At 35.3% G+C, this 25415-nt stretch overlaps 1 long non-coding RNA gene across 1 annotated transcript; it reads left to right on the forward strand.

The window, feature by feature from the left end:
• Positions 1 to 11164: 11164 nt before the first annotated feature.
• LOC145528548 (uncharacterized) lies at positions 11165 to 25130 on the forward strand. Its single transcript, XR_014070493.1, has 3 exons — positions 11165 to 11259; positions 20680 to 20752; positions 22825 to 25130. It is a non-coding gene; the product is annotated as an uncharacterized LOC145528548 (long non-coding RNA).
• The last annotated feature ends 285 nt before the right edge of the window (positions 25131 to 25415 follow it).

The raw sequence follows: 25415 nt of genomic DNA on the forward strand, positions 1-25415 counted from the left end.
TGAAAGCTGATGTTGTTGACTCCTACTCCTGTTGCCACCAACCAATGAGAATGTTCACTAGCTGATCCTGCTCTGACCTCTTTGAACCATTACTATAAAACTTCTCACTAACCTCTCCAGGTTGGACCACATGTTATTGAGGACTTTAACCCACTTAGGCCCCTTGCCTGGCAAAGCAATACAGCTATTCATCTCTACTTCACCCCCAAAATCTGTCTGATACTTAATTCTGTGTCAGGGTACAGGGACCTAATTTGCCTTTTTTGACAAGTTTAACTAAAGCATTAAAGCATTCATCTATTTCTCTCTTAATCAGCTAACTCTTGTTTTTATTTTCCATTTTCATGAAAAAGTTAAAAATACCCCTTCCTTGTAATTTTCACTTTCAATTTCTAAACCTTATGGAAAATTTTTCTTGCTTTAAAAACATGTACACTTTGTGAGATGCTTTAGAGGTTTTGTTATTACTACAAGCTCAAACAAAGAAAGTTATTCTGTAGAGTGCCTGGCTGACCAAAGGTAACTTAATATTTTTAAGAAGGTGATACTTATCCTGGGGCAAGTACTTGAATCTTTTGTTTCAAATTGGTTGCCAACATTTGTGATCCTAGAAAACATCACATTTTGTTTTTTTTAAACTGGAGTGTGGTTGCTTTACAATATTGTGTTAGTTTCTGCTGTACAACAAAGTGATTCAGTCATTGTATAAATAGAGATCCTCCCTCTTGGACCTCCATCCCACCCACCCCCATTCCGCTCATTTAGGTCATCACAGAGCACCAAGCTGAGGTCCCTCATTGAGGTCCCCCACCAAGCTCAGGGACCTCACTGCTACCTATTTTACAACAGCAGTGTGTATATGTGTCAATTTTAATGTGTTCCTGCTTCTCTTCTTTTGGTAAACTTTACAGAATTTAGAGTAAATATACCAAAACTCTCTAAGAATCTGGATTTTCATGGGTACTGGTAGCCTGCAAGGACTTCCCTGGTGGCTCAGTGGTAAAGAATCTGCCCACAGTTCAAGAGACTCAGGTTTGATCCCTGAGTTGGGAAAATCACAAAAATATAAAAGCATTCTCTATTGTTTTGAGCAATTAAGTTGTCATCAAATAAAGCATCATCCAACATATACTATTTAAACACAGTTAAGTCTCCTACATATAAGTGTTCAAGTTGCAGACTTTCAAACATATGAATGAATGTGTCTTCGTATGCCCGATCATTTAAGTTCTTTCTATTTGAGGAGGCACTGTTAGTTTTTGAGGCACAAGGGTCGGGCATAGAATGGTACACAAAGATCACAACAGAGATTATAAGCCAGGGCTACGATGTCATCTGTGATGAGAAAAAAAAAAAATACTACCCAGATGTCACTGACTTGTTTTTTCAAGAGGATGGATAGAATTGAATCGAATCCAACAAGGAATCAAAATCTGTGTCATCAGCGTCAGGCACGAGCGAAATCAGAACTTGCCCTCTATCTCTTATTGCTGAGGATCTTTCAGGTCTACCGTCTCTCACCTCCTCTCCCTCCTCCAGTCAGTAAACTCTTCTTTCCTGTTCACTTGATGCTAGCTCTTGCATGCCAGGTATTATAGTGTACACATAAACTTAATCATCACAGTTTGCTCTTTAGCTCACCACACACACATAACTCCTCACAACATATTCACCTCTATATAAACATAATAACATGGTCATATCTCTATGTAAATGATACAGCAGTCCTGCTTACACTGCAAATACAGTAACCCTTTTCCCATAGGGGGAATACAAAGTCTCTTCACTCTTCTCCTGATGTCCTGTAACTGTGATGCAAGTTAACACATCTTTTGTTATACGATAAAATGATGAGAGAAAATTTGCTTGCAATATAGCAACAGACGTTTGCTATATGTACATACACACACACACAAATATATAGTCATAAGATAGGGGTAGCAGATATAAAGATATAAATATTATTGCAATATTGATGAAATGCAAAGTGGAAGATATTACCAGGTATGTAGGCATCTTGAATACTCGGACACAATAACAGACATGGTAAGACAACTGCAAGTTTCACTCCACAAGGGAAATATTCACTCTTAAAACATCAACAGCATAACAGATTCATGCAGAATTGCAGTAAGAAAGAGGAAGTATGGGTAATGTGGACTAAGAAGGTCAAGGTTGCTAATTTTAGTTGAATTCTTCTGAAAACAGAAAGAAGTAGGTAGTAAGTGTTCACTCAACATTCTAACACCATCTTTTTTACTGCACCTTGCTTATGTCCTCTTTCTAGAATTCTAGAATACAACTCTAATAAAGCAAAAACACTATAAACAAGATAAAACAAATTAACAATGTTAGTTTGACTGAACTCTTACTCACTAAAATACTGTCTCCCAACTGAACAGCACTGAAATACTATACACTGTTGGATAAGTCCTTTACATATTCTCCCTTCACCTACTGTTGCCAAATAAGTTATGAATAGATTAAAAAAGAAAAAGAAAAATCTCTTCCAAATATTAGTGAAGTATTGTTAACAGAAAGGACCCTTATTTGTTACTCTGTAATATTTAATGCACGCTGTACTACAAATTGTTGGTGGGCTGCATACATCTAAGTGGAATATCAAAAAATATGTTAATCTTAAGTTTAATTATGAAATTGGTTTGCTGATATTACAAAGCTGTTTCAGTTCAGTTGCTCAGTCGTTTCTGACTCTTGGCCATCCTGCAGCACACCAGGCTTTTCTGTCCGTCACCAATTCCTGAGCTTGCTCAAACTCATGACCATAGAGTCGGTGATGCAATCCAAACATCTCAACTTCTGTTGTCCCCTTCTCCCACCTTCGATCTTTTCCATCACCACCACAAGATGTCTGGACCTGAGTGATCACACCATCATGGTTATCTGGGTCATGAAGACCTTTATTGTATCATTCTTCTGTGTATTCTTGCCATCTCTTCTTAATATGTTCTGCTTCTGTTAGGAGCATACTATTTGTCGTTTGTTGTGCCCATCTCTGCATGAAATGTTCCCTTAGTATCTCTTGAAGAGATCTCTAGTCTTTCCCATTTTATTGTTTTCCCCTATTTCTTTGCATGGATAACTGAGGAAGGCTTTCTTATCTCTCCTTGCTATTCTTTGGAACTCTCCCTTCAAATGGGTCTACCTTTCCTTTTCTCCTTTGCCTTTAGCTTCTCTTCTTTTCTCAGCTATTTGTAAGGCCTCCTCCAACAACTATTTTGCCTTTTTGCAATTCTTTTTCTTGGGAATGGTTTTGACCACTGCCTCCTCTACAATGTCATGAACCTCCACCCATAGTTCTTCAGGCACTTTGTCTATCAGATCTAATTCCTTGAATCTATTTGTCACTTCCACTCTATAATCCTAAGAGATTTGATTAAGTCATACCTGAAGGGTCTAGTGGTTTTCCCTACTTTCTTCAGTCTGAATTTGGTAATAAGGAGTTCATGATCTGAGCCACAGTCAGCTCCTGGTCTTGTTTTTGCTGACTGTATAGAGCATTTCTTTCTTTGGCTGCAAAGAATATAACCAGTCTGTTTTCAGTATTGGCCATTTGGCGATGTCTATGTGTAGAGTCTTCTCTTACGTTGTTGAAAGAGGGTGCTTGCTATGACCAGTGCGTTCTCTTGTCAAAACTTTCTTAGCCTTTGCCTTGCCTCATTTTGTACTTCAAGGCCACATTTGCTTGTTACTCCAGGTATCTCCTGACATCCTCCTTTGAATTCCAGTCCCCTGTGATGAGAAAGACATCTTTTTGGGGTGTTAGTTCTGGAAGACCTTATAGGTTTTCATAGAACCATTCAACTTCAGCTTCTTCAGCATTACTGGTCAGGGCATAGACTTGGATTGCCGTGATATTGAATCGTTTGTCTTGGAAATGAACAGAGATCATTCTGTCACTTTTGAGAGTGATTAAGATTGATTTAAACATTTCATATGCTTTTGAAATTACACTTTTATTTTGAAATATTTTAGAAATATTCATATATTTTGGCTAATGTGTGCAAATTGGTTTTCTAAAAATTTATTTTATTTCTTTTGGAATATAAACTAGAAACCTAGTCCAAACAAATTAAAACAAATTGTACCAGTATTGTTTTTTTTTTACTTTAAAATTGACATTTTTTAATGTTTTATCTCCCAATTAATTTAAATATGATCATTTATAATGAACTTATTGAGATTGAAATTGATTGGAATAATTCTGGCAAACCAGTATCTACACTGTATATATTTTATGTCTATCATTTGAAAATTGGGCTGCCTAGGAGGCAGTAGTGGTAAAGAGCCTGCCTGCCAATGGAGGGGAAGTGAGAGATGAGGGTGCCATCACTGCTTAGGAAGATACATTGGAGATGGTCATGGCAATTCACTCCACTACTCTTGCCTGGAATATCCCATGGAAAGAGAAGTCTGGTGGGCTACAGTCCATAGGGTCCCACAGAGTTGGACATGACTGAAGCAACTTAGCATGCTCTCATGCATTTGAAAATTAAAACCAGCTGTTCCTTGAGGCAAACAATGTAAGAGTCCCTTAAAAATAATTTTAGGTTTAAAATAGCCAATATAAAAGATCAAAATTATAAATATATACTAGATTTATATTATATTTTTTAAAAATATCATTAAATATTTCCAAAATTTAATTCTTAATTATTTAATTAATAGACAAGCATTATTACTTTCCATTATGCTTCAAGTCAAAAGTAATTATTTCTGTATTTTTTGAGTCACTGTCCACTTGTCCATTTCCTGTTTTATTTTAAACTAAATACCTTGATTAGACCTCCTGCTGAAATATATTAAAAATCTTGCACAAATAACAATTGATGTTATTCAGTCAATCAGTCAGTCCTGTCTGACATTTTGTGACCCCATGGACTGCAGAATGCCGTCTCCCCGTCCTTCACTATCTCCCAGAGCTTGCTCAAACTCATGTCCATTGACTCGATGATGCATCTCATCCTCTGTTGCCCCCGTCTCCTCCTGCCCTCAATCTTTCTCAGCATCAGGATCTCTTCCAGGGTCAGCTCTTCACATCAGGTGGCTTAAATATTGGAGCTTCAGCTTCAGCATCAGTCTTTCCAATGAATATTAGGGTTGATTTCCTTTAGAGTTGACTGGTTTGACTCCTTGAGATCCAAGGAACTCTCAACAGTCTTCTCTAGCATCATAATTTGAAAGCATCAATTCTTCAGTGCTCAGTCTTCTTTATTATCCAACTTTCACATCTCTACATGACTATTGGGAAAATCATAGATTTGATCACACTTTGTTGGTAAAGTGATATCTCTGCTTTTCAATACTCTGTCTAGCTTTGTCATAGCTTTTCTACCTAAGAGCAAGCATATTTTAATTTCATGGCTGCAGTCACCATCCACAGTGATTTTAGAGTCCAAAGAAATAAAGTCTGTCACTTTCCCCTTCTATTTGCCATGAAGTGATGGGACTGGATGCCATGATCTTAGTTTTCTGAATGTTGAGTTTTAAGCCAACTTTGTCACTCTCCTCTTTCACTTTCATCACAAGTCTCTTTAGTTCTTCACTTTCTGCCATAAGGGTGGTGGCACCTGTATATCTGAGGTTATTGATATTTCTCCCGGCAATCTTGATTCCAGCTTGTGCTTCTTCCAGCCAAGAATTTCTCATGATGTACTCTGCATATAAGTTAAATAAGCAGGGTGACAACATACAGCCTTAGCGTATTCCTTTTCCTATTTGGAACCAGTGTGTTGTTGCACGTCCAGTTCTAACTGTTGCTTCCTGAGTTTTAAGCAAGCCTTTTCACTCTCCTCTTTCACTTTCATCAAGAGGTTCTTTAGTTCCTCTTCATTTTCTGCCATCAGAGTGGCATCATCTGCATATCTAAGGTTATTGATAGTTGTCCCAACAAACTTGATAATGCACTCTGTATATAAGTTCAATAAGCAGAGTGACAATATATAGCCTTGACACTTTCCTGTCCCCATTTAGAGCCAATCTGTTGTTCTATATCTGATTCTGTTTCTTCCTGATTTGCATGCAGATTTCTCAGGAGGCTAGTAATGTATACTGATATTCCAATCTCTTTAGGAATTCTCCACATCTGTTGTGATCCACACTGTCAAAGGCTTTAGCGTAGTCAAAGAAGCAGAAGTAGACGTTTTTCCTGGATTCCATTGCTTTTTCTGTGATCCAATGGATACTGGCAATTTGATCTCTGATTCCTCTGCTTTTTCTAAATCTAGCTTGTACACCTGGAAGTTCTTGGGAATGTACTATTGAAGCCTAGCTTGGAGTACTTTTAGCATTACCTTCCTAGCATGTGAGATGAGCACAGTTGTACAGTAGTTTGAACATTCTCTGGCATTGACTTTCTTTGATATTGGAATGAAAACTGACTTTTCCTCTCCTGTGGCCAGTGCTAAGTTTTCCAAATTTGTTGGCATATTGAGTGCAGCATTTTAAAAGCATCATTCTTTAGGATTTTAAGTAGCTCAGCTAGAATTCCATCACCTCCACTAGCTTTCCTCATAGTGATACTTCATAAGGCCCAACTGACTTCACACTCCAGGATGTTTGGTGCTAGATGAGTGATTACACCATCGTTGTTATCCAGGTCATTAAGACCTTTCTTTGTTACAATTATTGTGTATATTCTTGCCACCTCCCATTAATCTTTTGTGTTTCTGTTAGGTCCATATGGTTTCTGTCCTTTATTGTGCCATCTTTGCATGGCATATTCCCTTGGTATCTCAAGTTTTCTTGGAGAGATCTCTAGTCTTTCTCATTTTATTGCTTTCCTCTATTTCTTTGCATTTTCACTAAGAAAGCATCTTTATCTCTCTTTGCTATTCTTTGGAACTCTGCATTCAAATGGGTGTATCTTTCTTTTTCTCCTTTGCCTTTCTCTTCTCTTCTTTCCTCAGGTATTTGTAAGGCCTCCTCAGACAGCCGTTTTGCCTTGTTGCATTTCTTCTTCCTGAGGATTGCTTTGTTTACCACCTCCTGTACAATGTTATGAGCCTCTGTCCATAGTTCTTCAAGCACTCTGTCTATCAGATCTAATCCCTTGAATCTATTTGTCACATCTACTGTATAATCATAAGGGATTTGATTTAGGTCACAGCTGAATAGCTTAGTGGTTTCTCCTACTTTTTTCCTATTTAAAGCTGAATTCTGCAATAAGTAGCTCATGACCTGAGCCACAATCAGCTTCCAGTCTTGTTTTGCTGACTGTACAGAGCTTCTCCATGATTGACTGCAAAGAATATAATTAATCTGATTTCAGTATTGACCTTTCTGGTGATGTCCATGAGTAGCAGTAATCTGTTGTGTTGTTGGAAGAAGAGTCTTGAATAAATAACAACAGAAAGGCCTTAACTAAAGTGCTGTATCAAAAAGTAGTTAAAGAATGTTTGGCTACCAAAGAAGTTAGCGCTGAGTCTGTCTCCCAAGAATCAAGGGCTAGGAACCAAAACCAGATTTCACCCATTAAAGTGGGTAGGTTGCTAAGTATTCTCCTTAAGCTGTTCTTACATAAAACTAACACTCCCCCAAGAGTGAATCAAATTGAAATGTTCTGCTAACTGAGAACTGTATGGCTGAAGTAAAATTATTCTCAAAGGTGGAAAAGGGATATATCAAAGCAAATAATTGTCTCCGAAAATTTTTTGTCTATAAACTAGTTTGAATATGGGTCTGTAGCACTAACAAACACTGCTACTATACTCCATTATTATTAAGATCAGAATTTATGTTTGAGGGTTCCTGGAATGGTCAACTAGGTAGCTGATAAAAATAAACATGAAGTGTGTATGAGGAAACTGCCTTTATGCTAAGACTCAGAAGTCTAATGGCCAAAATTGAAGATAAATAAGAATTTCATCATTGAATATCACAAAACATGTAAAGAAAGACAAACAAATTGTTAAAGAAAAATAGAATTAAGGGGGCAAAACTTCAGATATTGTAATTATCAGTCCCAGGATATAAATTAAATATGTTTAAAACACTGAATATTGTTAAGAATACTTAAAAATAAGAGAAATATTAAGCTTTAGTGAAAAACAAAATACCTAGATTTATTAATAAAGTCATTAAAATTACAATCTCATGGGATGTATTAAATAGCATATTTGTACTGAGCTAATGAAATCATTAATAATCTGGAGGAAATGTCTAACAATATTATTAAGAAGGAAGTACAAATATATAAACAGACGGAAAATACACAAAAGAGAGATGATCCATAGAACCCTAAATGTGAAGGTTCATCGCCAAACATACAGTAAGAAGAATAAATCATAGCTTCACTCAGCAACTAGATATAACCAATGCAAAGCTAACAGAAAATTGAGCTAAAAGAGCAACATTAGAAGACATAAACTAGAATTCTCTTTTCATAAAATAAACACTACAAAAATAATAATTATCATGCTTATGATAAAGAACTATGTAGCAGTAAAATTCAGCTGCTTCCATGTTGCGATCCTGAAATGATGGACATGAAGACAAAAGATATATATATATATATATATATATATATATATATATATATATATATATATATATATAGTGGAGAAAAAGGAGATGAAAAACTGTTTCCTAGTGGGTAGCATCTTCAAGCTGTTATTCTAGTCCTGACCTGAATAGCTAGACCTCAGTGTTTTTGTTTTATGAGACATAAATTCTTATTTGCTAGTCTCTGCTTAGTTTAGTTTTCCATTACTCTCAGTTTCATAGAAGTATTTCTTTCACTACCACATCACCACTCATAATTACCCTTTTTAAAATATTCAGCTTTTCAATACTAGTCTCTTTTTAATTTAACTGGGTTTCTTTGATTACTATTAAAATTAAAAATTATTTATATACTTTTTATCTTTTTTCTTTTTGAATTTATAAAGTGCAACCATTACCTACTATATTTAATAGAATATTCATAGTATGATTAATTTTAATATATTAATATAACAAACATTTGTCTCTTTATGGCTTATTTCAAATATGATCAATTGATTAAATTTACTTCGTTAAACACCCCAGATAACAGCTCTAAGATGCTTAAAAGCTATATTGTTGATTATCTTTTCTGTGTTAGTCGCTCAGTCGTGTCCGACTCTTTGCGACCCCATGGATGGCAGCCCGCCAGGTTTCTCTCTCCATGGAATTTTCCAGGCAAGAATACTGGAGTGGGTTGCCATTTCCTTACACATCTAAAATAAAAGACTTAGATTTCTCCTAAAACCATCCCACAGTCTTTTGATTTTGTTTTTTACATATATATGTACCCATATGATTGATTTTTTTCTCTTACTTAGCCTTTTGTTATTTAATGGGTAAATTTAGTCTTATTCCTCATAAAGATGGTGCTATTCTCCTTTCTTTTGAAGTGATCAATAAAATATTAATGCACTTTTGTAAGAATAGAACAAGATATATTAACATAGATTCTGCTGCAAAAGAAGAGAGAACTAAATTTAGGAGAAACTATCATCTTTAGTGAATATTTTATCAAAGAATACTCACTAGAAAATGCACTGCTATATAAATGTGTCTTCTACAGCTTCCTATCTCCTGGGATGCCCATCTTCATACTGTTTCTCCAAATAAAATAATTTTTTGACGATTTCTTTCCATCTTTTTCAATAGAAACTAATTTAAAACTTGCTTTCCTATGAAAGTTCTCTAGCCAATTTATTTATCTCATTTTTTCTTATCCTCTCACAGGTGATTAATCTTTATAATCCCAGCTTAATCATAAAGATTAGAAAGTGAGTGCCAGTGTTTCTCTACATCCTTACAATATTTAATCCAGTAGGCTGCATATAGCAGATTCTTGTGAATTACTTGTTAAATATTATTCTGTAAAAAGAAGAATCTATTCTGTCACAAAAACTTGGCAGTCTCTATTTACTTCACTCTTACCACCTATGAACCAGCACTACCAATACAGTCAGTGCTGCCTTGGAGTCAGTTAAGAAGAATCATGTGTATGGCTGTATTATTTCTTCACAGTATAAAGTGTATTTTGTTGTTAATTTATGATCTGGCGTGGCTATTGAAATAAATTTAGTTAATTGTAATATTTGAAATAAATAAACAGCAAATAGGTTAAAAGTCTTATCAAATTAAACACATTCTGCAATTAATGATAATGTGAAAATTCTAAGATCATTTTGTTTTTGGGGGGCACTCTTAGTGAAAGCAGGATATCATGTGAAGGATAACTAAATGTGGCTCTTTTCTGTAATTGATATTGGAGGGCAAAACAGTTAAATTTGTCTCAGCATAAATATTTATTTAGCTATCTCTTAAGGATATGCCTCTGGTTTAGGACTCTGGCAGGTCCAAGAACTTGGCAGCTCTAAGCCTTTATGCCTGCAGGTGACAGGTTACTATTAATGACAAATGGGTTGTCTATAACAAGCAGGACTGACAGGCAGAAAGCAAGGCATGGGGACAGATTTAAAGTGGAAGGGTTTATTATACTTATTCAGAAAGTATTTACTCAGTGTCATCACTATCTATCACAGTGAATGAAGAGAGCATTTGGTTTATTTGGTGGAGCCTGTAGATAAGCAGCAGTTTTAGGATCTCTTCTAGTTATGATAATCTGAGCAATGAAGATGCAGAAATCAATGAGATGTTTGTACGTGTGATCAGTCGCATCCGACTTTTTGAGACTTTATGGACTGTACCCCTCTGGGCTTCTCTGTCCATGGGATTTTCCCAGCAAGAATACTGGAGTGAGTTGCCATTTGCTCTTCCAAGGGATCTTCCCAACCCAAGGATTCAACCCATCCTTAGCATTGCAGGTGCGTTCTTTATTGCTGAGCCACCGGAAAAGCCCAGTAAGAGATGTTTACTATTCAGCAGACAGAAAATTATGAAAAGGAAAAGAAATGAATAAATACTTGAGTAAAGTGAAAGACTGTTAGTGATGAAGCAACTGCTGCTCAAGGATCTAATAACTTAGGCAAGTATTATACAAAAATGAAGCAGAATGGGACAAAGAGCTTTTCTAAATGGATGGAATGAATTCATTAATTGATAGAATGAATTCCCTCCAATCTCTATTAGTTTTTCTGGTTTAGTGGCTCCTTAACCACCATTCTCTGTGTTTCCAACAATAGAACACAGGAGCAACAGTCCTATGTACAGTTCTAAATGCTTGATTCCATTATCACATAAGCAGCAGAATTTTAAGTTTAAAGATACACCGAGTTTGCTGCTACACAGGAAGAGAATAAGAAGGTATAATTCCCACTACTTGCACTAGAGCTGTTATATCTTTGATCTAGACATTTGAAGAGTTCCAAGATCTGTATCAACAAGTGAATTTGTGTCAGTGTTAAGTATTTAATTTGCAATCATGAAAAATGGAATCCTCTCCCACCCAGGAGAAAAGAGATGAAAAGTATGTTACAACAAATGGTGATTTATTACAGATACAAATTGCTATGCAGAATTTGATTAATTGTGCATACTCCCCACACCCCCAATCCCTAGTTCTAGATTCTGAATGAATGATTTTGAGAGAGAGGAGTTGTTCCAGAGAATATTTGAGATATTCTCTATAAGACCTTTCCAGGGGTGGATCAGTTCTCTTCCTGTTAAAAAATCATTTGACAAAAATGGCTAATGCACAACTATAGTTTCAGACCTTAATGTTATGGTGACTTGGCTTTGCTGATGTGATTTCTTAGATTTAAAAATAAGCATTGGAATCTTTGAGATGGATCTTGTTGCTAGAGTGTCATAAATCCATGATGCTCCTTAACAACTGTTGCTAGTAAATATTAATTTAAATACTTATCATTGCTTACAGTAAACTAATATTTAATTATACATACTTTCACTGAAGGCTCAGGCATGCCATTAGAATTCCTTCAAATACATAATTTTTTATACACTAGAAACTATTTTTACTGAAATATTTGCTAGTCTGCATGTACTGAGGCTAACCATATAGGAATTTATTAAAATTTATTATATTTTGCTGCTTGTGTTGCATGCATGTTGACTCATATTTACCCTGTCTGCTTGTGCTAGGTAGAAATTCATTCAAATTTATTGCATATTATGCCTTGCTTTCTAGTTACCACCATTAGTCAAATATATTATAGTATTAGCTTATACAGGGTTTTGTTGCCTAGTATTTACTAGTATACAAATACACGATTATTTCTAACTACATAACCTCAAATTATTTTTCAGTGCTAGTATAATATTAATGCTTATATAAAACTTATGAATTACTATAGAATTATGTTTCATATTATATTATATTTACATGCATAAAATAAGTTTTTTCAACAAAATAATTTTAAAATTTCTCTCAAAACCTGTTTAAAAGTGCTGATATTTTATTTTTCATCAGAATTTTTGCTATATATATTTTGGCAACTCTTTACGCCTATATGTCTTAAATGCTGAGAAATATAGCAGATTCTGAAACCATGAGGAAAAAGCTATCTTAAGACAATGATAAGAAACCAAATTTTTAGGGTGCATCATCATGTTCTGCCCCTAAATATGGTGGTTTCTCGGGGAATTTGAACTGTTTTGCAAAGATGAGACTCTTTAAAGTGGAGAGTTTACACTTGTTCAAAGCCATCCTTGTAGAATAGCTGCCTTCACAGTCCAATAAGTAAGGTGAGAGTGACCAAAATCTAATTCAGCACAGAGGCTCAAAAAGAAACACAGAGAAGTTGGTTTACAATTTTTGTGGACTAAGAGAGCAGCCCAAAGCAGTTTTAAGAGAGAAACTGGGGGATATTTTATGATACCTACTTTTTGTGTGCCCAAAATCAAAATTAGCTCATATTTACATGATAAACCAAAACATTGTGAGTATTTCACATATGGTAGCATTTGTGATTACTAGTCATTACTTACATTGCCATTAATGTACTAATAATTCCTAAACTCAAAGTCAACAGTCATTCTCCCTTCTTTCTTATTCCTATATTAAATTAGCCAACAAAACCTGCTGTTTATAATCAGATCTGCTTGATCTTTTATTTTTCCATGGTCTGTCTGATATATATATATTTAATATTGTTTGGACTACTGTGGGTGCCTCATAATTTATTTCCTGTATCTATATAAACTATTTTATTTCTTAAATACCCTCTTCAAATTAGCCTTAACTTATTTGGATTTTTGCATTTGTCAGGGATTTAAAAATAGACAATGGTAGATATCTTTGGGTGATGATTGAATATTTTTTCCTTGTTTGAACCATTAGCACCCACCTAAACAGAATTATTTGGGGAACTTGGGAGCTAGATAGCTTGATGCTGTCTTCATTCCATTTCTCTCTCCCCCAAACACAGACCCCACATACACCTACACATTCATCAAAACAAAGCATAAGAGAACAACAGCACATATTTAATGCTTCAAAGGGCAACATTTATTCATTATTTGAAGAGTTATCATAATATTGTTCCTGTTTATATTCCCAAGTTTCTCTTCCATTGATACTATGATGTTCCCATAGAAAGAAAAGGATTGTTATAAGACTAGATAGAGAAACATAGACTATTCTTTGAATTTCCAAGTTATTGTTCTTTGATCCAACTGACTGACTAACGATTGAAAATGTCTAATGTGAGAGCACATATTTTGTGGAAGTAATATATTCATGTCCAGCTTAAACACAGTCACTTAGTATGCAGACAGCAAGGCTTACAAATCTCCTAGAGCTTCAAACTGAAAAACAGTATCTAAATAAGGCATCGTTTTTCCATGATAATATTTATGCTACTATCATAAGAATGGGTGAAAAGATTGATTAAAATTTTAACTTTCTCTAGATAGACCCAAGACACTTCATAAAATTATGGAAAATAAGAATAAAACAAGGCCCAGCATACTCTGTTTCATCTTCTTTCTTCTCTCAGATGCTCTAAGAAATATTCCATCAAAAGTTCTAACTTGCAAAAATGTTTATAAGGAGCAAATATTGTGGAGATACTGGTCTCTGTGCCATACTTATGTTAGCATTCAGTGCAACGTGCCCAGATTTTTGTTTTAAACATGAAAGCACGTATGTTGTTGATGTCTTCCTATCACTAAGTTGTGTCTGACTCTTTGTAACCCCGTGGACTGCAGCACATCAGGCTTCCTTGACCTTCACTGTCTGGTGTATGACTAAGGAACCTATCACACTAAATGAGATTCCAGTCCTCACAAAAGACTTATGTGCCCCACAGAAAGCATGAAAGAAATATAAGGAGAGAAATGAAGTTACTCTATAGACTAGAATAATAGTTATTTTTGCAATAACCAGTGTAGACATACAAAAACATAAATAGCATACCTAAGGTCTTGGTTAAATGCAGATTTCAGGCTTTTGGGTGAGGAATGACTCAAAATTTCTCCCTAAACTAACCAGATAAAATTTCAGCATCAAAATACACTTAATTTGTGAAAAATAGGGATAGTTGATATTTTCTATATATCTAAGGAAAAGATCAAGATTCAATGACTATGTGAATATTAGTCTAATTTTTGTTTCCTTTGTGGCATTCAAAGCAATATTTAGGGCCTAATGAACATTTTCCCTATGGATAAGTGATAGTGAGCTTTATTATCTTGAAACTTATTTAAATTATATCCAGTAAAAGTATGAAATTAAGTAACAACTGCATTATTTTGAGCAGGTCATATACTGTTTAAAACCTGTCAAAATGTGATCATAGTTTGAGGATTGAGTTTCAAAACAATTATATTACCAGAAACTTTTTGTCAGCATGATATCAAAATTTAACTCCTATAAAAAATGTGAAAACTAACTTTTATATTTTAAAAAATAATTCCTTTTATAATTTGTTCCATGTTTGCATAATGTTTTCTAATACTCATGAGAAATAATGATCTGGAATTTTTCGCAAGCTTAGCTAAAGCTCTTTAAGATGTTTGATTCCTAAGAAACTGTTTCCCAGTGTATATTATTTATATAATACAAATAAAGCAAATACATACATTTCTAAAACATATACAACTTTATAATGATCCCATTAATAAGTCTATTATAAATGCACAGAGAATGATAGGCCTTTAATTCTGGAGGCTATAATGTCTAATTGGATCTTAAGTTTTGTTGCTATTGTTTAGTTGCTCAGTCATGTCCGACACTTTCTGACCCCATGAACTGCAGCACACCAGAGGTGTGGCTGGATACAATGTCCCAGGCTCCCTGTACCTCATCATCTCCCAGAGTTTGTCCAAATTCACGTCCATTGCATCAGTGATTCCATCCAGCCATCTCATCCTCTGATTCCTTCTTCTCCTTCTGCCACTCTTTCCCAGCAGCAGGGACTTTTCCAATGAGTTGGCTGTTCTCACCAGGTGATCAAAATACTGGAGCTTCAGTTTTAGCATCAGTTCTTCCAATGAGTATTCAGGGTTGATTTCCTTTGACTGCTTTTATCTCTTTGCTGTCCAAGGGAATCTCAAGAGTCTTCTCTAGCACCACCGTACAAAGGTATCAATTTTTGGAAGCTCTGCCTTCTTTATGGTCCAGCTCTCACAACCATACATGACCAATGGGAAAACCATAGCGTTGACTATGGATTTTTGTAGTCCAAGTTTGGCTTTGTAGTACAAAATGAAGCAGAGCAAAGGCTAAAAGAGTTTTACCATGAGAACACACTTGTTGTAGCAAACACCCTCTTCCAACAACACAAGAGAAGACTACACATAGACATCACAAGATGGCCAATGTTGAAAACAGATTGATTATATTCTTGTAGTCAAAGAAGGAGAAGCTTTGTACAGTCAGCAAAAACAAGACCAGAAGCTGACTGTCACTAAGATCATACACTCCTTATTGCCAAGTTAGACTTAAATTGAAGAAAGTAGGGAAAACCACTAGACCATTCAGGCATGACCTAAATCAAATCCCTTACAATTATACAGTGGAAGTGACAAATAGATTCAAGGGATTAGATCTGATAGACAGAGTGCCTGAAGAACTATGGACAGAGGTTCATGACATTGTACAGGAGGCAGTAGTCAAAACCATGCCCAAGAAATAGTTGTCTGAGGAGGACTTACAAATAGCTGAAAAAAGAAAAGAAGTTAAAGGCTAGGAGAAAAGGAAAGATACACCGATTCGAATGCAGAGTTCCAAAGAATAGCAAGGAGAGATAAGAAAGCCTTCCTAAGTGAACAATGCAAAGAAATACAGGAAAACAATAGAATAGGAAAGACTAGAGAACTCTTCAGGAGAATTAGATATTTTGTGCATTTTGTGCAAATATGGGCACAATAAACTACAGAAATGGTATTGACCTAAAAGAAGCAGGAGATATTAACAAGAGGTAGCAAGACTACACAGAACTACACAAAGATCTTAATGACCTAGATAGCCGTGATGGTGTGATCACTATCCTAGAGCAAGATATCCTAGAGTGTGAAGTCAAGAGGGCCTTAGGAAACATTGCTATGAACAAAGCTAGTGGAGGGAATGGAATTCTAGCTGAACTATTTCAAATCCTAAAAGACAATGCTGTTAAAGTGCTGTACTCAATATGCCAACAAATTTAGAAAACTCAGCAGTGGCCACAGGACTGGAAAAGGTCAGTTTTCATTCCAATCCCAAAGAAGGGCAATGCCAAAGAATGTTCAAACTACTGTACAATTGCACTCATTTCACATACTGGCAAAGTAATGCTCAAAATCCTTCAAGCTAAGCTAACGGTACATGAACTGAGAACTTCCAGATGTACAAACTAAATTTAGAAAAGACAGAGGAACCGGAGGTCAAATTGCAAACATCCACTGGATAATAGAGAAAGCAAGGGAGTTCCAGAAAAACATCTACTTCTGCTTCATTGGCTATAGTAAAGTCTTTGACCGGGTGGATCACAACAAATGAAAATTTTTAAAGAGACGGGAATAACCTTGCATTCCTATACTCCAATAATGAGAAAACAGAAAGAGAAATTAAGGAAACAATACCATTCACCATTGCAACAAAAAGAATAAAATACTTAGGCATATATCTACCTAAAGAAACAAAAGACTTATATATAGAAAACTATAAAACACTGATGAAAGAAATAAAAGAGGACACAAAAAGATGGAGAAATATACCGTGTTCACGGATTGGAAGAATTAATATAGTGAAAATGAGTATACTACCCAAAGCAATCTATAGATTCAATGCAATCCCTATCAAGCTACCAATGGTATTTTTCACAGAACTAGAACAAATCATCTCACAATTTGTATGGAAATATAAGAAACCTCGAATAGCCAAAGCAATCTTGAGAAAGAAGAATGGAACTGGAGGAATCAACCTGCCTGACTTCAGGCTCTACTACAAAGCCACAGTCATCAAGACAGTATGGTACTGGCACAAAGATAGAAATATAGATCAATGGAACAAAATAGAAAGCCCAGAGATAAACCCACGCACATATGGACACCTTATCTTTGACAAAGGAGGCAAGAATATACAATGGAGAAAAGACAATCTCTTTAACAAGTGGTGCTGGGAAAACTGGTCAACCACTTGTAAAAGAATGAAACTAGAACACTTCCTAACACTGTACACAAAAATAAACTCAAAATGGATTAAAGATCTAAACGTAAGACCAGAAACTATAAAACTCCTAGAGGAAAACATAGGCAAAACACTCTCCGACAAATCACAGCAGGATCCTCCATGACCCACCTCCCAGAATATTGGAAATAAAAGCAAAAATAAACAAATGGGACCTAATTAAAATTAAAAGCTTTTGCACAACAAAAGAAACTATAAGCAAGGTGAAAAGACAGCCTTCAGAATGGGAGAAAATAATAGCAAACGAAGCAACAGACAAACAATTAATCTCAAAAATATACAAGAAACTTCTGCAGCTGAATTCCAGAAAAATAAACGACCCAATCAAAAAATGGGCCAAAGAACTAAACAGACATTTCTCCAAAGAAGACATACAGATGGCTAACAAACACATGAAAAGATGCTCAACATCACTCATTATTAGAGAAATGCAAATCAAAACCACAATGAGGTATCATTTCACACCAGTCAGAATGGCTGCTATCCAAAAGTCTACGAGCAATAAATGCTGGAGAGGGTGTGGAGAAAAGGGAACCCTCTTACACTGTTGGTGGGAATGCAAACTAGTACAGCCACTATGAAGAACAGTGTGGAGATTCCTTAAAAAACTGGGAACAGAACTGCCATATGACCCAGCAATCCCACTGCTGGGTATATACACCGAGGAAACCAGAATTGAAAGAGACGTGTGTACCCCAATGTTCATCGCAGCACTGTTTACAATAGCCAGGACATGGAAGCAACCTGGATGTCCATCAGCAGACGAATGGATAAGGAAGTTGTGGTACATATACACAATGGAATATTACTCAGCCATTAAAAAAAATACATTTGAATCGGTTCTATGAGATGGATGAAACTGGAGCCCATTATACAGAGTGAGGTAAGCCAGAAAGAAAAACAACAATACAGTATACTAATGCATATATATGGAATTTGAAAGATGGTAATGATAACCCTATATGCGAGACAGAATAAGAGACACAGATGCATGGAACAATTTTATGGACTCTGAGGGAGAAGGTGAGGGTGGGACGTTCTGGGAGAATAGCACTGAAACATGTATATTATCATATGTGAAACAGAACACCATTCCATGTTCGATGCATGAGACAAGGGCTCAGGGCCGGGGCAATGGGATGACCCAGAGGGATGGGAGGGGGAGGGAGGTGGATGAGGGGTCCAGGAAGGGGAACACATGTAAACCCATGGCTGATTCATGTCAATGTATGGCAAAAACTATTACAATATTGTAAAGTAATTAGCCCCCAACTAAAATAAATAAATTTATAAAAAAAAAAAAAGAGATGGGAATAGCAAACCACCTTACCTGCCTTCTGAAACACCTGCATGCAGGTGAAGAAGCAACAGTTAGAACTGGACATGGGACAACAGACTGGTTCCAAATGGGGAAAGTAGTATGTTAAGGCTGTACATTGTCACTCTGTTTATTTAACTTCTCAGCAGGGTACATCATGTAAAATGCAGAACTGGACAAAGCGCAAGCCAGAATCAAGATTGCTGGGAGAAATATCAATAAACTCAGATATGCATATGACACCACCCTTATGGCAGAAAGCTAAGAGGGACTAAAGAGTCTCTTGATGAAAGTGAAAGAGGAGAGTGAAAAAATTGGCTTAAAACTCAACATTCAAAAAACGAAGATCTTGGCCTCCAGTCCCATCACTTCATGGTAAATAGATGGGGAAACAGTGGAAACAATGACAGACTTTATTTTCTTGGGCTCCAAAATCACTGCAGACTGTGACACAGCCATGAGATTAAAAGAGACTTGCTCTTTGGACGAAAATTTATGAGAAACCTAGACAGCATATTTAAAAGCAATACATTATTTTGCCAATAAAGGTCCATATAGTCAAAGCTATGTTTTTTTCCAATAGTCATGTACAGATGTGAGAGTTGGACCATAGAGAAGGCTGAGCCCTGAAGAATTGGTTCTTTGGAGCTGTGATGTTGGAGAAATCTCAAGAGTCTCTTGGGCAGCAAGGAGATCCAACCAGTCAATCCTAAAGAAAATCAACCCTGGATAATGAAGCTGAACCTTCGATACTTTGGCCACCTGAACCAAAGAGCTGACTCCTTGGAAAAGAGATTGATGCTGGGAAAGACTGAAGGCAGAGGATGAGATCGTTGGATGGTGTCACCAACTGAATGAACATGAGTTTGAGCAATCTCCGGGAGATGGTGATAGACAGGGAAGCCTGGCCTGCTGCAGTCCATGGGGCAGCAAAGAATCAGACACGACTGAGTGACTGAACAACAACAACAATATGGATCTTAAGTAAACATTTCTAAATTATTTTTTTCCTTCTCATACCAGTAATAAACATTTAGTTCATGATTTTATTTCACAAGGTATGATGGTTTACATTATATGTTTTAATTTAATCTTCCAAATATCAGGCAATTTTTTAAAATATCTTTTCTGAATATATAATCAAATAATTAATGAATAGCTTGTTTCTGTGTCTCAAACTCATTTTAGCTTTCCATGTCCTTGTACTTTCCTACATATTATTATTCATACACTTCCACTGCAAAGATCTGCAACCAAAAACCTACAGAAAGCTGTTTGGTGTTCTCTTTAATAGTTTCCTCTATATTTCTTCTATTTTTTTTTTTTCCATCACAGTGGCATGGGGCAATGATATTTTAACATGTTCAAGCAATTAATTAAAATAATAAAAAGAATCATAATTCTAGATATCCATAGAAATTCCTAATTATAATAGACAAGGATGTAGATTTACATAATCTCAATCTAAATTTACTTGGTTTCTATACAGTAAATAATGTGTTCTGCAGTAATAGTTTTAACACGGGTAATTGTATCTCTTATTATTCTTATGGAACAATATTATTTTTAATAACAAAAGCAATCTACTGTATTTGTCATTTATGAGTGCTAAGTTAAAATATCATTTACTTTATCTGAGTCCAAGAAATCTTACCAGCTCATGTTCCTTTTGTTCAAAATAGTGAGTAATAGTGGTCAAGCTGATAGGATGGTATAAATTAATAAATATGAGGCAATCAAATTCTTATAGTTCATTTTATCTCTTCCTTGTTGATAGTATTAAGCAATGGACAAGGCTAACCAGCAAGAAGATAAGTGAACAGCGTCATTAAAGCAATGTAAGAACAAAGGTAAGACAGCAATGAAAACATTAAAGATAAAGAACATTAGAAGTTACTTTTAGAAAGGAACATAGGGAAGAAAAAAATAATAATTTGCAGAATCAAAAAAGACGACAAGGAGGCAGCAAAACAGAAGGGAAGTTGTAGAAGAAAAATAAACAAAGATGGGTTAGAAGGGGAGGAAAGAGAAGCAAAATGAATAAAGACTTGAGTTCAAGATAAATTTTAAAAATGTATTATATTTTTAAATATATGGAGGAAACAATAGACATGAAGGGCAAACCAAGATGAATGTATTAAAAAAAAAATAGAGAGGAGACAAAAATGTACCATAAAGTGAATGTTACAGTAAAATGAAAAGAGAAACTGGACAAAGAAATGCATGAAGCTAACAAGAGACTAGGCAGCTTGAAGAAAGAAAAGGTGCAATCACGCCCAGGGGATGCTTGTTCAGGCATTAGTTTCAGTTAGCCCATTAGAGTAGGTTTAACAGGAAAAGAGAACAAGTCATATAACAAATATCTCTACTTTATGTCTTTCATAATAAACCCAAGCCTTGTCAGAATACCCTGAGAGGAAATTAAATTAGATGACTTCACTGGAAACTGAAGCAGAGGCAGAAAAGCATAGTTTAGAGCCTTTAAGAGCCAGGACCTACTACAAATTGGAAAAAAAAATGTAGTTACAGAAAAAAAGAATGCTTCAACAGTAGAGTGTTTTCTGACTTCTTTATTTGCCCTTGTAGTTTCTTTTCCATGTGACAATATATATGAGTCTAGTCAACCAGCTCAGATGTGACTTAGGAGCAAACCTGGTAATGACCTGAAGGCTCTCATCTCTATTGAATTTATGACAGTAGGCCATGCTGTAAAATGCCCCCTGAGATTTTACTTTCTTCTGACTGCATTATTTTCTGTCTGAATATGCATTTGTTCAACATTTTCTTTTTTGCCCCCACCAATTTTAATTATTTCATAGAAAATCATAAGCAGAAATGAGTTCACTTTTTGTGGTCTTGGATTTTTGATCTGGGATTTCCAGGTGGCACCAATGGCAAAGAACCCACCTGCCAATGCATGCTACCTGAGAGATACAGGTTCTGTCAATCCCTGATACAGAAGATCCCCTGGAGCAGGGCTTGGCAACCCACTCCAGCTTTCTTGCCTGGAGAATCCCATGGAGAGCTACAGTCCATAGGGTTGCCAAGAGTTGGACGCAACTGAAGTGACTTAGCATGCACACACACACATTCTTGATGTAGTGTTTGTTTTTTTTTAATATTAGAAGAGTTTATATATGTGATGAAATGTTAGCTTTTTTGAATGGCAACTATGCTGCTAATAACATGTAGGATTTTAACAAACCAAAACATGTTTCTGTGGAAATCAAATTTATATTTTAGAAAACAATTACACTGGTATTTTCTAGCAAACCAATTACTAAAATTAAACTAATTAACTAACATTTATAGGCTTCATCCCTCAGTATTCAAGCCTCTGTAAGCATTTCCCTAACCTCATATGCAGAAATCAATTACTTCTTAGAACTTTGATAGAATTTGTACATCATTTACCACATCTCATGTTGACTATTGTTGTCTCTGTGTTAGACTTATGAGCTAAATTTGCTGTATCTCTGAGTGTACATACTAGATTGTGCATTCTTTGCACAAATCTAACAAACAGTTTCTCACTAAGTGAACTATACTGTATACTGGCAGAAGACTGCTGATAATAAGAGACAACCAGCCTGAGGAGTTAGGTAGGGGAGAGCTTTGATACACCATCTATAAGGAACAAAGAATCATATGTACTGACCAAGTACATGTTATGTGTCAGTCTAATGAATATAATAGTGTATTATATAGAGTTTGTTCTGTAGTGGACTTTTACAGCATTTTAAGTTGTGTAATTCTATTCAGACTAAATAACCAGAAAACAGGAGAAATAAGGGGATAAGAATACAGTCTTTAAAAAAAAATATTAAAGTGTAGTTTATTTAAAATGCTAGCTTATTCTGTACAACAAAGTGAGTCAGTTGTACATATACCCATTATTTTTGTGGATTCTCTTCCCATATAGGTCATTATGGAGAATTGAGTTCTCTGCGCTACCCTGTGCATGGTTGCATGCTAAATCACTTCAGTTGTGTCCGACTCTGTGACCCTACGTACTGTAGCCTGCAGGCTCCTCTGCCCATGGGATTCTCCAGGCAAAAATACTGCAATGGGTTACCATGCCCTCCTTCAGGGGATCTTCTCAACCCAGGTATTGAACCTGTGTCTCTTACATCTAGTCTCCTACATTGACTGGCAGGCTCTTTACCACTAGCATCACCTAGGAAGCTCCATACTGTAAGTCCTTAGTAATTATCAATTTTATATATAATAGTGTATATATGTCAATTCCAATCTCCCAATTTACTCCTCCCCCAATCATTTCTCCTTTGGTAACCATGATATTGTTTTCTACTTCTGTGACTCTATTTCTGTTTTGTAAATAAGTTCATTTGTATTATATATTTAAGATTTTGCATGTAAGCAATATCATGTGATATTTATCTTACTGATAGTATCAATTTACATTCCCATGCAGAATGTAAGAGAGATCCTTTTCCTCCACATTTAAATCAGCATTTATTGCTTGTAAACTTTTTGTGATGACCATTCCGAAAGGTGTGAGGTGATATCTAATTGTAATTTATTTGCAATTCCTTGATAATTAGTGATGTTTAGCATATTTTCCTTTGTTTTTTGGCCCTTTGTATGTCTTCTTTGGGATTCCATGGTGGCTCAGTGATAATGAATCCGCCTGCAATGTAGAATCTCTGAGTTGGAAAGATCTCCTAAAGAAGGAAATGACAACACACTCCAGTATTCTTGCTTGGGAAATCCCATGGACGGAGGAACCAGGGGTCATAAAACAGTTGCATACAACATAGTGACTAAACAATAGCAACAATGTTTTCTTTGGAGAATTGTTTGTTTAGGTAATCTGCTCATTATTTGATTGAGTTATTCTTTTTTTGTGTGTGTGACATGAAACTATATGAGCTGTTTGTATATTTTGGAGATTAATCCCTTATAATGTTACTTCTTTTTCAAATTTGTTTTCCCCATGTCTTTCTGTTTTGTTGGTTCCTTTGCTGTGCAAAAGCTTTTAAGTTTACTTTGGTCCTATTTGTTTATTTGTGTCTTTATATTCATTATTCTAGGAGGCAAATCAAGAAAAAAAAATATTGCTGTGATTTTTGTCAAAAAAGTGTTGTACTTATGTTTTTCTCTAAGAGTTTTATAAGATCAGGCCTTACATTTAGATATTTAATTCATTTTTAGTTTATTTTTATGTATGCTTTAGAGAGTATTCAAATTTCATTTTGGCTACACACAAAAAAACAAACACACAAAAAAGCAAATATGGTCTTTTTAATCAAACAGTCAAGGATTTGATCCTTGGTATTCTCTTCCACACACCGTAATGTTATGAAAGCTGATTTGAGTCTTAGTTTCCTTATCTTTAATATCAAGATATTATCAAGTTCATTAGATTGATATGATATATAAGGCTTAAATGCACTTAGGGTTTCTGGGAAATTATTTGTTCAATAATGGAAAACAATCTAATGTACAACTGCATTAAAATTATAAAATATGTAGGAACAAATCTAAGGTGGCAAAAGACCTGTAGTCCATAAACTGAGAGGTGATTGTGAAAGAAATTGCAGATGATGCAGATGAAAAGATAAACAGTATTCTCGGATTGGAAGAATCAATATTGTTAAAATAACCATATTACTCAAGGCAATCTACAGATGAAATGAAAACCCAATCAAAATACCAATGTCATATTTCAAAGAACTAAAACAAATAATTTTAAAATTCGTATGGAAACATAAAAGAATTGGAATAGACAAAGCAATCTTGAGAAAGAACAATAGAGCTAGAGAAATCACACTCTCTTACTTCACACTATACTATAAAGCTACAGTAATCAAAAGAGTATGGCACTGGCACAAAAACAGATACATAGATCAATGGAAGACATTATAGTATCCAGAAATATACACACCCACTTACAGTCAATTGATCTATGAGAAAGAAGGCGAGAATAGAGAATGGAGAGAAGACATTCTCTTTAATAAGTGGTGCTGGGATGCTGGAAAACTGAACAACTACATGTAACAAAACAAAATTAGAACATCCTTTAACACCATATTGAAAAAATAAACTCAGAATGAATTAAAGACCTAAATGCAAGGCTAGATAATACTCTTAGAGGGAAACACTCTTTGACATAAATAACGTTTTTTTTTTTGTTTGTTTGTTTGTTTTTTAACTCTGTCCTCAGAAAAAATAAAAGTGAAAATAACCAAATGGGACCTAAAGAAATGTAAAAGCTTTTGCACAGGAAAAGAGTCATCAACATAAAATGAAAAAAAAAAAAACAACAATCTACTGAATGGGAGGAAATATTTACAAATGATATGACCCATAAGAAATAAATATCCAACAAATATAAACAGTTCATAACAACTTGACATCAACAACAAGTAACTTGATTAAAAGTGGGCAGAGAAAATGAATTTAAATTTTGCTAAAGAGGAAGTGCAGATGAGCAACAATTTCATGAAAAAATGCTTAACATCTTTTAATCATCAGGGAAATATAATTCAA

Source organism: Giraffa tippelskirchi, chromosome 12 (genome assembly GCF_054371585.1).
Source record: "Giraffa tippelskirchi isolate mGirTip1 chromosome 12, T2T-mGirTip1v1.2.pri, whole genome shotgun sequence".
Classification (NCBI taxonomy): Eukaryota; Metazoa; Chordata; class Mammalia; order Artiodactyla; family Giraffidae; genus Giraffa; species Giraffa tippelskirchi.